The sequence below is a fragment of the Hevea brasiliensis genome, chromosome 10, assembly GCF_030052815.1.
Source record: "Hevea brasiliensis isolate MT/VB/25A 57/8 chromosome 10, ASM3005281v1, whole genome shotgun sequence".
Taxonomy (NCBI): Eukaryota; Viridiplantae; Streptophyta; class Magnoliopsida; order Malpighiales; family Euphorbiaceae; genus Hevea; species Hevea brasiliensis.
In genome coordinates this window covers 72,831,848-72,846,249 of record NC_079502.1, presented here as the reverse complement: position 1 = coordinate 72,846,249, position 14,402 = coordinate 72,831,848, and positions in this window count along the sequence as shown.

Below are 14,402 nucleotides of genomic sequence, written 5' to 3'. Positions count from 1 at the left end.
AGAGCTACAGGAGGTCTTGAACTTTGAGATGCTCCAAAACTTCAAATAAGGGTTGGCTGAATTGGAAAAAATCTCCTTGGGGTGTGAGATGCAATTTGAACCTCAATAACTTTAATGCCACTTAATTGGCCTACCTTGGGGCCTCTTTCTAAAGTTGACCACAATTGTCTCTTCTAGCTCAAACATCTTGGCATTCAATATTTCATCAAGCACGGCCATAGTTTCTTCCATCTTAAGTAGTGCAGGTAAAATCCTTACTAGTCTTTTCCCTTCCCTAACCCAAGTGACTTGATTGGAAGTCTCTTTGGTGTGTTTTGAGGCTATGTTTGCTATAAAAAAAAAAAAAAAGGAATTAAGGGTTAACCTAAGTATGCTATGTACATGAATGCAATGCATGAATGGACCATTTTTTTTCTTTTTTTTCTTTTTCTTTTTTTTTTCCTTTACTTTTATAAAACCAAAACCGAACCATACAAATAGAACCAAAACCAGACCATATAAACTAAACTAAAATCGGACCAAAGACTAATTGAAAAAAAAAAATCTCCAGAACTGAATATTCACCCCCTTATACCTTCAACTCTCACGTGCAGGGTAAGAAAAAATTCTATCATAGGCTATGGTACACTGGACACACTAACAGGAGGTGGTCTAGGACAACCTTTCCTCTATAAAAAAATGATTTGTGTAACACCCCTATGTTCGGTAGTGCGTTCTACTGTTCCGGTGACCAGTGTTGTCCGGACAGCTAGGATGCCTAGAACTACACTTTGATATGAGTGAGGAGACATAAAATAATGAAATACAAGAAAATAAAACACAAGAAAAACAAAGGAAAAATAATAGCAAAGAAATGTAACCAAGTTAAGCGAGTCGAGAACCTTAGCGATGGATGACCGCACTGGGAAGTCACGGCGTGGACCGTTGACTGGCCCTGGACCGCGGGAAACCTTGGAAAATATTTTTAGGACTTAAAGAGACATCAATTGAAGTAGGAATATCATTAGAAATATCAAAGAAAAATTAAATTATTAGTACAAGGAAAAGTGAGAAATCGAAAAACAGACAAAACCCGGTGTTACCGAAAAATCGGGAATGCAACCCGAACAGGGACATTATGTCATTTGACATCCCGAATTGTATTTTGACCTAAATTTCCATTAAAAATAAATAATATTACACTTAGAAAATAAAATGAAAAATTAATTTGGTGGTACCTAAAGTAAATAACAAGAATTAAGGGTTTAATGTGGAATAAGTGAGAATTTAACTTATTAAATGATTAATTTGTGTGAGTGGGCCACTAATGAATAAAATAAAAACAAAATGGGGCAGCTGTAATTCCATTACACCATTAGAAACTTCATCTTCTCCAAATGCTCTTAACCTTGCCGAAATGAAGGATTGGAAGTCCACCATTGCCGTTTTCCTTAAGCTTCATTTAACCTCCTCATTTCACTTCCAATCATTTAGGTTTCTTCATTAAAGATTGTCTACACATCATAAGGAAGAGCTTGATACCAAAATCAAGAAATTTAGTCAAGGTTTAGCAAGTCCCAACCATAGGTAAGTTTATAATTTTGAATATTGCTTTGTTAAACTTTGTGTACATGTTATGGGTGTGTGCTTGGTGAAGAAAACTTTCAAGTTTTAAGAGTTCTTGATATATCCAGTTTGGACAGCCATGGAGTTGTGTATTTGATGATTTATTATTACATATATTTGATGTAAATTCATGTTGAGTAGAGGGATTTAATATCCTAGTAAGTTATTTTCATGAAAATGTGGTGATTGTGTACTTGACTTGGAGATTGATGAATTGTGGGACACTTTGGTATTGTAGAACATTTCGGCAGCCTTGGGACTCTTTGATAAATGTATGAGTTCATAAAGATATTGGCAGAATTATGACATTGAGGATTGATGGATATGTATATAAATTAGTTGTGTAAAGTGTATGTAGGAATTAGTAATGTTTATGTGTATATGTGATTGTACTTAGAATTTGTAAATTTGAGTTTATTTGGTGGATTGAGGATGTGTGTAATCTGCCCAAAGTGATTTTAAAGTGAAGTGGTATATGGTTTTAGTAATGTACCAAAACAAAATTGGTAAGGGAAGTGGACATATAGTAAGCTAAATGTGTCATTGATGTATGTTTAAGCAAGGTGATTAAGGGCAGTATGCATTTTAGCCTATAACTTTAAATGTGTAACCTCAATTGGTATGAGACAAATTGGAGGTGAAACTAGGCACAAAATGTGCCAACTTTCATTGAGAAAGCATACCAAAATTCTGCTTGCAAGGTGACATGAAAAATGACCAATTCGGATTGAGTACAATTGAGGCCTGAAAATTGACCAATTGGGCAGCAGTTAGTATTTAGGCCATAACTCACTCAAAACAGGTCCAATTTACCTGAAATTTTAACCATGAATAGTTAAGATCCATACCTACATGTCTTATGAAGACACCAAAGCCCAGAAATGACCATAAGCAAGTCAAACAGCTTGCAGAAGTTCGGGTCCAAAAACTGGCCGAACCAAAATTGACCAAATTGACCTAAAATTGACCTAATTTGATGCCATTTGACCAGCAATAGTATAATGACCATAACTTGGTCTACTTAACTCAGAATGACCTAAAATTTTGCCCCGCATTCCATAAGACATAGATCTACAAGTTTGTAGTTTTAACTGAAACCCGAAAACCGAGGGAACTAGGTTGTCCGACTAGGTCAAACTAGTATCTCGGAATCCAGCAAGTTGCATTAAAATGCACTAAACAAGGAAATGAGTTTCAAAAAACGTACCAACCCTAAAACCCTATCGAATGTGACATATTAATGACACTAAAACCTAATTTACCTAAAACGCATCGAGGGTCGGTATATTAGGTGATTAAGCAAATAATAGCCTTCAGTGAATTACTTATCGAACATTATCGTTAGAGACAGTTTAATTTAGTACTGAAACACTTCAAATTGTGTTTCGCTACCAAAGACTCAGAAAAGGGAAGGAAACACCGAGTCCGCATCGAGAGACGCTTATCGAGGTCTGTGCACAACAACTATTTCTTTTGAATTATTTTCAATTGAAATAAATTATGACTATTTGCATATTATTGTTTTAAGTTGTGAAATTGTGAAAAATGGTTTGAATGATATTTGATGGATACTTATTGATTGAAAAGCACTGTAATTGGTTTGAAACCGCAGCTATCATGTACATTGATTGTATTCCTCGCTAGCTTGTCTAGTGGGATGAATTGAATTCCCTCTCTGGCTGAAGTGTTGAGGTGTGTGCCTGTTGAGGACGAATAGAATGAGTACTCATATTTTTGCTAGCTAGCTATGTTATTCCTCATTAGTCATTGACTTTTGGGATGAATTAAATACCTCATTAGCCATCGGCTTTTGGGATGAATTGAACTTGGGAACATGATTAAAGCTGTGTGTGATTTATTGATGCATATTGTAAGATTGTAAAATGAGTTTAAATTCTTATTGACATTCACTGTCTTTTGAATTTAGCTATGTTTTGATTACTGAGATTTATTGTAATATTGTGTTAAATTCCTTATGACATTTTTGTCTTGAATTTAACTATAGTTTTAAGTATCCACTATTTACATGACTTATGAATTGTGATTTAAATTGTATTTGATTAATGTTGTGCACCACTGAGACATTGTCTCAGCGATAGCTTTTTATTGCTGTCACAGGTAGACAGACAGATAGGGCAGCAGACTAGGCTGCTAGTACCTCCAGCGAGAGACTACCGGGTATAATGAGTATACCAATATTTTATATTTTGTAATGTAATGTATGTTCACTGTATGTACATATTGTTGTTGGTTTTGAGCAGTTGTAAATAAAAATTGTACATTGAAGTTTTAAAATAATTATGAGTTATTTTGGCTTGTAAAAATTGTATTATATTTCTTTTACCTCAGTCTTTGAAAAATCACTGTGTATTTGAGTTGAGATTTGGAAATCTATTGAAGTGCTTTTTACAAGTTTTCTGAAGAACTGTTTTATCCAAAATACAGATGGCACTCTGCCAAAATTTTTACAGAAACTCCAAATAATTCAAATGTGTTAGTTCTATCACTTCAGTTCAAAAAGGTTTTTAACACCTGTAAATAGTGCTCACCACTGTAAAAGAAGTAAGAAAAGTTTTTAAAATCCCTTGTAGTGTATTTAATGGATTATCAGTAGACGGAGTTGGTAATTCATTAGGTATACTACGGGATCATGTTATGCCTTACAGAGGGGTAGGGTGTGACATGTTTTAATGGTATTAGATCAAAGTTTTTAAATTCTGTTTTCACCTATTACTTGAATATTCTTTCTTCATAGTACAACTGCTCAACATCATTGTTTGATACATACAGTACATTACATTATAAATATGCACTAACGGGAGGAAATCTCCTTGTGTTATTGGTTTAGGAGATCTAAAATCCTTGCACTGACTATGGAAGAGGGTGATCGTTCAGTCGATCAATCTATTGAGGCTGAGGTGCAAGGGGATGCCCCAGGTCTACACAATGTTAGTGGTTCAGCAACACCATCTCCTGTAGTACCACAGTTTCCTGCTCAGTTTGCTCAGCAGATGGCTGCAATGTTTCAACAAATGGCTGGTAATGTGCCTACTCAAGTCCCAATACAGACACCAGTGGTACAACCACAATCTCCTACTAGGCAGTATGACAAATTGATGAAGTATGGGGCTACAAAGTTTAAGGGGACAGTAGATCCTCTAGAGGCTGAACAGTGGTTAGAGAGGATGGATAGGGTATTCAAGAAATTGCATTGCACAGAAGAGCTCAGATTTGAATACTCTGTATCTTTGTTACAGGGGGATGCTTATGACTGGTGGAAAACCATTCCCCACAGTCTGGTAGAACCAGCAGTATTAACATGGAATGACTTTCTCAGGGAATTCAGACAGAAATATGTCCCTGATGCTTATGTAGACCAGAAGCTGCAAGAGTTCCTAAGTCTGAAATAGGGAAACAGATCAGTGGCTGAGTATGAAAGAGAATTTTCCCGTATGAGCCATTATGCAGTGAGTTTACTTTCTACCAGCAGGGAGAGATGCAAGAGGTTTGAAACCGGCTTGAAGCCCAGTATCAGATTACAAGTAGTCGGCTTCAAACACACTAACTTCTCTGAACTTATTTCTCAAGCTCTAGAGTTAGAAAGAATCGAGTGCAAATCGCTCTGAGAGAAAGAAATCGGAGAAGACAGAGAAAGAGGGAAAATCAGAGAAACGAGTTCCAGTGGTCCTCTTGGAAAGAGGAAGAACCATGGGGACATGGCAGAGGTGGCAAGAAGTCCGGTAGGGAAGATATTCGTGACAGAGACCTCCCTATCCGGTCGCAGAGTACTAGAAGTTCCTACCCTCCCCGCCAATGTGAAACTTGTGGAAGAAATCATGGTGGGATATGCTATAAGGCTATTGGAGCCTGTTATAACTGTGGAGGCACAGGACACTTTGCCAAGGATTGCACCAGTAGTCGCAGAGTTGGACCACCTCCTACTACTGCAGAAGGGTCAGTTCAGAGCCCTGTCACTAGAAGTTCACAACCACCCAGCAGAGCTAGAGGCAGGGGTAGAGGTAGCCCAGCAGGCAGCCAAAGCACAGTGAAACAATCAGAGCAAGGCAGTGCTTCAATCAAAATGTATGCAATGAGACAGAAGGAAGAGGCCGAGACATCTGATGTTGTGGCTGGTACCTTCTCAACTTTTAACCAAAATGTGTTTGTGTTATTTGATCCGGGCTCTACCCATTCTTATGTGAGTGCTAGCATCATTGATTGCATTGCTGTTCCATGTACAAAAATGGACTTTGAGGTGCTAGTAACAAGTCCACTAGGACAGGAGGTCAGGGTTAATAGAATGTGTAGAGATTGTCCTTTGGTGATCCAAGGACACACTTTCCTATCTGATTTCATTAAAATGCCCTTCAGAGACTATGATATCATCTTGGGCATGGATTGGTTAGCTAGGCATCATGCCATGATTGACTGTAGGCTGAAGACAGTCACTTTTGGCCTTCCTCAGTATAGTGATGTGGTAATACATGGGGAGAGGCAGTTATTGCCATCAAACATCATTTCGGCTGCACTAGCCAGAAAAATGATCAGAAAGGGGTGTGAAGCCTACTTGGCACATGTGGTAGACACCTAAGTGGGGAGTCCAGCATTGAAGGACATCCCTACAGTACATGACTTTCCAGATGTGTTTCCCGATGAATTGCCAGGATTACCTCCAGAAAGAGAAGTGCAGTTTGAAATTAATATTATGCCTGGTGTGGATCCAATCTCCATAATGCCATACAGAATGGCACCAGCAGAGTTGAAGGAGTTGAAGATACAATTGCAATAACTACTTGAAAAGGGCTTCATCCGCCCTAGTGTGTCACCCTGGGGAGCACCAGTGTTGTTTGTTAAGAAGAAGGATGGTACTCTCCGCTTATGCATTGACTACCGGCAGTTGAATAAGGTGACAATAAAGAACAGATATCCATTGCCTCGCATTGATGATCTATTTGATCAATTGAAGGGTGCAGCTGTATTCTCCAAAATTGATTTGCGATCTGGTTATTATCAGTTGAAGGTGCAAGAGCAGAGTATTCCAAAAACTACTTTCAGAACTCGGCATGGCCACTATGAGTTTCTAGTAATGCCATTCGGGTTAACAAATGCTCCAGCTGCTTTTATGGATCTGATGAACACTATCTTCAGACCATATCTTGATCAATTTGTGGTGGTGTTTATTGATGACATTTTGATATATTCAAGGAATGCAGAGGAGCATGACAGACATCTGCGGATTGTACTGCAGACTTTAAGGGAGAAACAGCTATACGCCAAGTTGTCGAAATGTGAATTTTGGCTGAAAGAAATCTCCTTTTTGGGACATGTTGTGTCAGCTGAAGGGATCAAGGTAGATTCCAGCAAGGTAGAAGTTATCCTTAAATGGAAGCCGCCCAGGAACATCACAGAAATTCGCAGTTTTCTGGGTTTAGCTAGATATTACCGTCGATTTGTGAAGGGGTTTTCTATGTTATCTTCTCCACTGACCAAACTGCTTCGGAAAGATGTAAAATTTCAGTGGACAGATAAATGTCAGTAGAGTTTTGATGAGTTGAAGAGGTGTTTGACTGAAGCTCCAGTCCTCACTTTACCTACTCCACGTAAAGAATACACAGTTTATAGTGATGCTTCTCACAATGGGCTAGGCTGTGTACTGATGCAAGATCGGAATGTCATTGCTTATGCATCACGCCAGCTGAAACCGCATGAGAGGAACTACCCAACACATGATCTAGAGCTAGCAGCTATTGTTTTTGCTCTGAAGATCTAGAGACACTATTTGTATGGGGAGAAATGCTACATTTACACAGATCACAAGAGCTTGAAGTACTTAGGCACTCAGAAGGAATTGAATTTGAGGTAGAGGAGATGGTTAGAACTCATCAAAGACTATGATTGCTTAATAGACTATCAGCCAGGGAAAGCAAATGTGGTGGCTGACGCCTTAAGTTGCAAGACTATGGCAAGTCTCAGAGTTTCTCCCATGTCCATGGTATATGAGTTGAAAGCATAGCATGCCAGTTTAGAGATTGATGATGAGGCACAGATAGTAGTTGCATGGCATGTACAGCCAGTGTTGACTGATCAGATCAGAATGGCTGCTCAGAGTGATGAAAAATATCAGAAGCTACTGAAAGAAGTCCAGCAGGGCAAGAAACTGAATTCTCTGTGAGAGATGATGGTTTATTGATACATCAGGGCAGAATGTGCGTTCCTATTGATGTGGAATTGAGACAGATCATTATGAAGGAAGCACATGAGTCTCCTTTTGCTATGCACCCTGGTGGAACTAAAATGTACGGAGGGCTAAAAGAGCATTACTGGTGGATGGGTATGAAGAGAGATATAGCTGAATTTGTTTCCAAATGCCTAACTTGTCAGCAAGTAAAGGCAAAACGTCAAGTTCCAGCTGGTTTGTTACATCCTTTGCCAGTACCAGAGTGGAAATGGGAACGAATAACTATGGATTTTGTTACAGGACTTCCAAGGACACAGAGTAGTCATGATGCAGTATGGGTTATAGTTGACAGATTGACCAAGTCTGCTCACTTTTTGCCAGTTCGGATGGACTATAGCCTGGAAAGATTGGCCAGATTGTACATATATGAGATTGTAAAATTGCATGGAGTGCCAGTATCAATTGTATCTGACAGAGATCCTAGGTTCACTTCTAGATTCTGGGGTAGTCTTCAGAGAGCCCTAGGAACTAGATTGAACTTCAGCACAGCATTCCACCCACAGACAGATGGCTAGTCTGAGAGGGTTATTCAGATATTGGAGGATATGCTACGGGCTTGTGTAATGGAATTTGAAGGTAGTTGGGATACACACTTGCCTTTGATTGAGTTTGCTTATAACAACAGCTAACAATCAAGCATTGGGATGCCTCCGTATGAAGCTTTGTATGGCAAAAAGTGTAGAACTCCCTTATGTTGGGATGAAGAAGGTGAAAGAAAGATGATTGGGCCAGAAATTGTTCAGCAGACAGAGGAAAAGATCAGATTGATTAGAGATATACTCAAGGCTGCATCAGACCGTCAGAAGTCCTATGTTGATCTGAAAAGAAGAGATATTGAATATGCAGTGGGTGATAAGGTATTTCTCAAAGTTTCTCCTTGGAAGAGGATTATGAGATTTGGCAGAAAAGGAAAACTGAGTCCTCGTTTCATCGGACCATATGAGGTTCTGGAAAGAGTGGGTCCTTTGGCATATCGATTGGCATTACCTCCAGAGCTAGCAAGGATACACAGTGTCTTCCATGTGTCCATGTTAAGGAGGTACAAATCTGTCCCATCTCATGTACTATCAGTTGAAGAGATTGAGGTAAAACCAGACCTCTCATATGAGGAAGAACCCATAAAAATTCTGGCTTATGAGGTGAAGCAGCTGAGGAACAAACAGATACACCTGGTTAAAGTGTTGTGGAACCATCATTCAGGCCAGGAAGCTACTTGGGAACGTGAAGAGGATATGAGGAGACAGCACCCACAGCTGTTCAGAGACTAATACCAGGTAAAATTTCGAGACGAAATTTATTTAAGGGGGGGAGAATTGTAACACCCCTATGTTCGGTAGTGCGTTCTACTGTTGCGGTGACCAATGTTATCCAGACAGCTAGGATGCCTAGAACTACACTTCGATATGAATGAGAAGACATAAAATAATGAAATACAAGAAAAGAAAACACAAGAAAAACAAAGGAAAAATAATAGCAAAGAAATGTAACCAAGTTAAGCGAGTCGAGAACCCTAGCGATGGGTGACCGCACCGGGAAGTCACGGCGTGGACCGTTGGATCTGCCCGACCGCGGGAAACCCTGGAAAATATTTTTAGGACTTAAAGAGACATCAATTGAAGTAGGAATATCATTAGAAATATCAAAGAAAAATTAAATTATTAGTACAAGGAAAGGTGAGAAATTGAAAAACAGACAAAATCAGTTATTCAGAAAAATCGAATGCAACCGACAGGGCATTATGGTCATTTGACATCCCGAATTGTCTTTTGACCTAAATTTCCATTAAAAATAAATAATATTACACTTAGAAAATAAAATGAAAAATTAATTTGGTGGTACCTAAAGTAAATAACAAGAATTAAGGGTTTAATGTGGAATAAGTGAGAATTTAACTTATTAAATGATTAATTTGTGTAAGTGGGCCACTAATGAATAAAATAAAAACAAAATGGGGCAGCTGTAATTCCATTACACCATCAGAAACTTCATCTTCTACAAATGCTCTTAACCTTGCCGAAATGAAGGATTGGAAGTCCACCATTGCCGTTTTCCTTAAGCTTCATTTAACCTCCTCATTTCACTTCCAATCATTTAGGTTTCCTCATTAAAGATTGTCTACACATCATAAGGAAGAGCTTGATACCAAAATCAAGAAATTTAGTCAAGGTTTAGCAAGTCCCAACCATAGGTAAGTTTACAATTTTGAATATTGCTTTGTTAAACTTTGTGTACATGTTATGGGTGTGTGCTTGGTGAAGAAAATTTTCATGTTTGAAGAGTTCTTGATATATCCAGTTTGGACAGCCATGGAGTTGTGTATTTGATGATTTATTATTACATATATTTGATGTAAATTCATGTTGAGTAGAGGGATTTAATATCCTAGTAAGTTATTTCCATGAAAATGTGGTGATTGTGTACTTGACTTGGAGATTGACGAATTGTGGGACACTTTGGTATTGTAGAACATTTTGGCAGCCTTGGGACTCTTTGATAAATGTATGAGTTCATAAAGATATTGGCAGAATTATGACATTAAGGATTGATGGATATGTATATAAATTAGTTGTGTAAAGTGTATGTAGGAATTAGTAATGTTTATGTGTATATGTGATTGTACTTAGACTTTGTAAATTTGAGTTTATTTGGTGGATTGAGGATGTGTGTAATCTGCCCAAAGTGATTTTAAAGTGAAGTGGTATATGGTTTTGGTAATGTACCAAAACAGAATTGGTAAGGGAAGTGGACATATAGTAAGGTAAATGTGTCATTGATGTATGTTTAAGCAAGGTGATTAAGGGTAGTATGCATTTTAGCCTATAACTTTAAATGTGTAACCTTAATTGGTATGAGACCAATTGGAGGTGAAACTAGGCACAAAATGTGCCAACTTTCATTGAGAAAGCATACCAAAATTCTGCTTGCAAGGTGACATGAAAAATGACCAATTCGGATTGAGTACAATTGAGGCCTGAAAATTGACCAATTGGGCAGCAGTTAGTATTTAGGCCATAACTCACTCAAAACAGATCCAATTGACCTGAAATTTTAACCATGAATAGCTAAGACCCATACCTAAAAGTCTTATGAAGACACCAAAGCCCAGAAATGACCATAAGCAAGTCAAACAGCTTGCAGAAGTTCAGGTCCAAAAACTGGCCGAACCAAAATTGACCAAATTGACCTAAAATTGACCTAATTTGATGCCATTTGACCAGCAATAGTATAATGACCATAACTTGGTCTACTTAACTCATAATGACCTAAAATTTTGCCCCGCATTCCATAAGACATAGATCTACAAGTTTGTAGTTTTAACCGAAACCCGAAAACTGAGGGAACTAGGTTGTCCGGCTAGGTCAAACTAGTATCCCGAAATCCGGCAAGTTGCATTAAAATGCAGTAAACAAGGAAATGAGTTTGGTAAAACGTACCAACCTTAAAACCCTATCGAATGTGACATATTAATGACACTAAAACCTAATTTACCTAAAACACATCGAGGGTTGGTATATTAGGTGATTAAGCAATTAGCAAGTTGCATTAAAATGCACTAAACAAGGAAATGAGATTGGTAAAACGTACCAACCCTAAAACCCTATCGAATGTGACATATTAATGACACTAAAACCTAATTTACCTAAAACACATCGAGGGTTGGTATATTAGGTGATTAAGCAAATAATAGCCTTCAGTGAATTCCTTATCGAACATTATCGTTAGAGACAGTTTAATTTAGTACTGAAACACTTCAAATTGTGTTTCTCAGTTACCAAAGACTCAGGAAAAGGGAAGGAAACACTAAGTCGAGACCGAGAGACAGTTATCAGAGGTTTGTGCACAACAACTATTTCTTTTGAATTATTTTCAATTGAAATAAATTATGACTATTTGCATATTATTGTTTTAAGTTGTGAAATTGTGAAAAATGGTTTGAATGATATTTGATGGATACTTATTGATTGAAAAGCACTGTAATTGGTTTGAAACCACAGCTATCATGTACATTGATTGTATTCCTCGCTAGCTTGTCTAGTGGGATGAATTGAATTCCCTCTCTGGCTGAAGTGTTGAGGTGTGTGCCTGTTGAGGACGAATAGAATGAGTACTCATATTTTTGCTAGCTAGCTATGTTATTCCTCATTAGTCATTGACTTTTGGGATGAATTGAATACCTCATTTGCCATCGGCTTTTGGGATGAATTGAACTTGGGAACATGATTAAAGCTGTGTGTGATTTATTGATGCATATTGTAAGATTGTAAAATGAGTTTAAATTCTTATTGACATTCACTGTCTTTTGCATTTAGCTATGTTTTGATTACTGAGATTTATTGTAATATTGTGTTAAATTCCTTATGACATTTTTTTCTTGAATTTAACTATAGTTTTAAGTATCCACTATTTACATGACTTATGAATTGTGATTTAAATTGTATTTGATTAATGTTGTGCACCACTGAGACATTGTCTCAGCGATAGCTTTTTATTGCTGTCGCAGGTAGACAGACAGACAGGGCAGCAGACTAGGCTGCTAGTACCTCCAGCGAGAGACTACCGGGTATAATGAGTATACCAATATTTTGTATTTTGTAAAGTAATGTATGTTCACTGTATGTACATATTATTATTGGTTTTGAGCAGTTGTAAATAAAAATTGTACATTGAAGTTATAAAATAATTATGAGTTATTTTGGCTTGTAAAAATTATATTATATTTCTTTTACCTCAGTCTTTGAAAAATCACTGTGGATTTGAGTTGAGATTTGGAAATCTATTGAAGTGCTTTTTGCAGGTTTTCTGAAGAACTGTTTTATCCAAAATACAGATGGCACTCTGCCAAAATTTTTACAGAAACTCCAAATAATTCAAATGTGTTAGTTCTATCACTTCAGTTCAAAAAGGTTTTTAACACCTGTAAATAGTGCTCACCACTGTAAAAGAAGTAAGAAAAGTTTTTAAAATCCCTTGTAGCGTATTTAATGGATTATCAGTAGACGGAGTTGGTAATTCATGAGGTATACTATGGGATCATGTTATGCCTTACAGAGGGGTAGGGTGTGACAATTTGTATCCTTAAAGTTTAACCATAAGTAAGCATCCTCTTGCTTAACATGGGTTTTAAAATGGACTTGGGCCTACACACACATTGAGTTTATGCATAGGCCTAGGTTCATCTCAACTACCACTAGAACTTATGGTTTGAACAGTAAGGATACGAATCTAGCACAACAAAAATCTACGGGATACCTAGGGTTGAAATCTATGGCTCATGGGCTTTATTGGGTAGGAAAAGGGTCACCCATTTGAGAGCTTGTCCATTAAGCACAACGGTCGGAGCTGTGGCTCTTTTATATACTCGAAGGTACGGGCATGGGGTGCTAGCATTCACCAATTCGTCATAGCTCGAGTAGAACCATGGTCTCCTTGGCTAGCACTAATGAGGTTAAAAGGGTAAGGGTGATCCGTGTGATAGTGTAGTGCAATGCAAAAAGTTTAAAAAGGAGTAATATTAGACTAATAGAAACATGTTGGGGTAACTATCCATTTAGTCCCCAGTGGAGTCGCCAAACTGTAGGGGGGGTGTGAGGCAAAATATCATCCATTAAAATTATATAAAATGCACCAGGTAATGCCCAGGAAAGATCGTGGAGTCACAATGGTCTCACTTAAGTACCACCTCCTTAGACAGCATTTCCTAGACATGCACTTCATACAATCTTAATAGAATCAAACAACTGATAAGTACCGTCTTCCCATAACACTACCACGGTACTAAGGATTTATGCCACGAAGGCATAGATAGACAGGAGTAGCCACCCGAGTAATAACTGGGACATATTCAGTGTTTCTTCCGAGGGTCATAGATGGCAACTTACTCCTTGCAAAGTTTCCACAATCGTCATTACCATAGCCCAATGTCTAGGTTCGGGATAGTGGGTGCGTAAGGGGAAGGTGTTAGGCACCCCTTACACCTGGTTTAACCTCGTTAATTTGAGTGTCAGTCCTCTACTAATGTTTCTAGAAGTCTTTTTTATTATTCCTTTATTAAACTTTATCCTAAAAATGCAATTCTAATCCTACACATGCAAGTAATTCACAAAAGGATTGTTGTTTACACACAATTTTCATGTACAAGTAATTCCTATCTATGGGGTTGCTAATTATTTAAATGATATTTACCAGATGACTAAAATTAATTTATTATTGAGAATTTAATTTACAAATAAATTTAATTTCAAATAACCCTACGTTTCTATTTAACCTAATTAATTAATTTTCACCAAGTTACCCTAAGGATAATTAAACTAAGTTAATTATGTACATGTGTAATTTATTCTAATATCACATAAGGCCCAAACAATTACAACCTAATGAAGATTTCTAACATGAAAATTTATTTTACAATTACCAAGTATTAAATTAAATTTATTTACATGCCAATGTTAGTTTAATTTACAAACAAGATTAATTTTAATTTACAAAGTATTTATTTAAATTAATTACATGCAAAAGTCAGTTAAATTAAAAATAAAGTTAATTTTAATTTACCAAATAA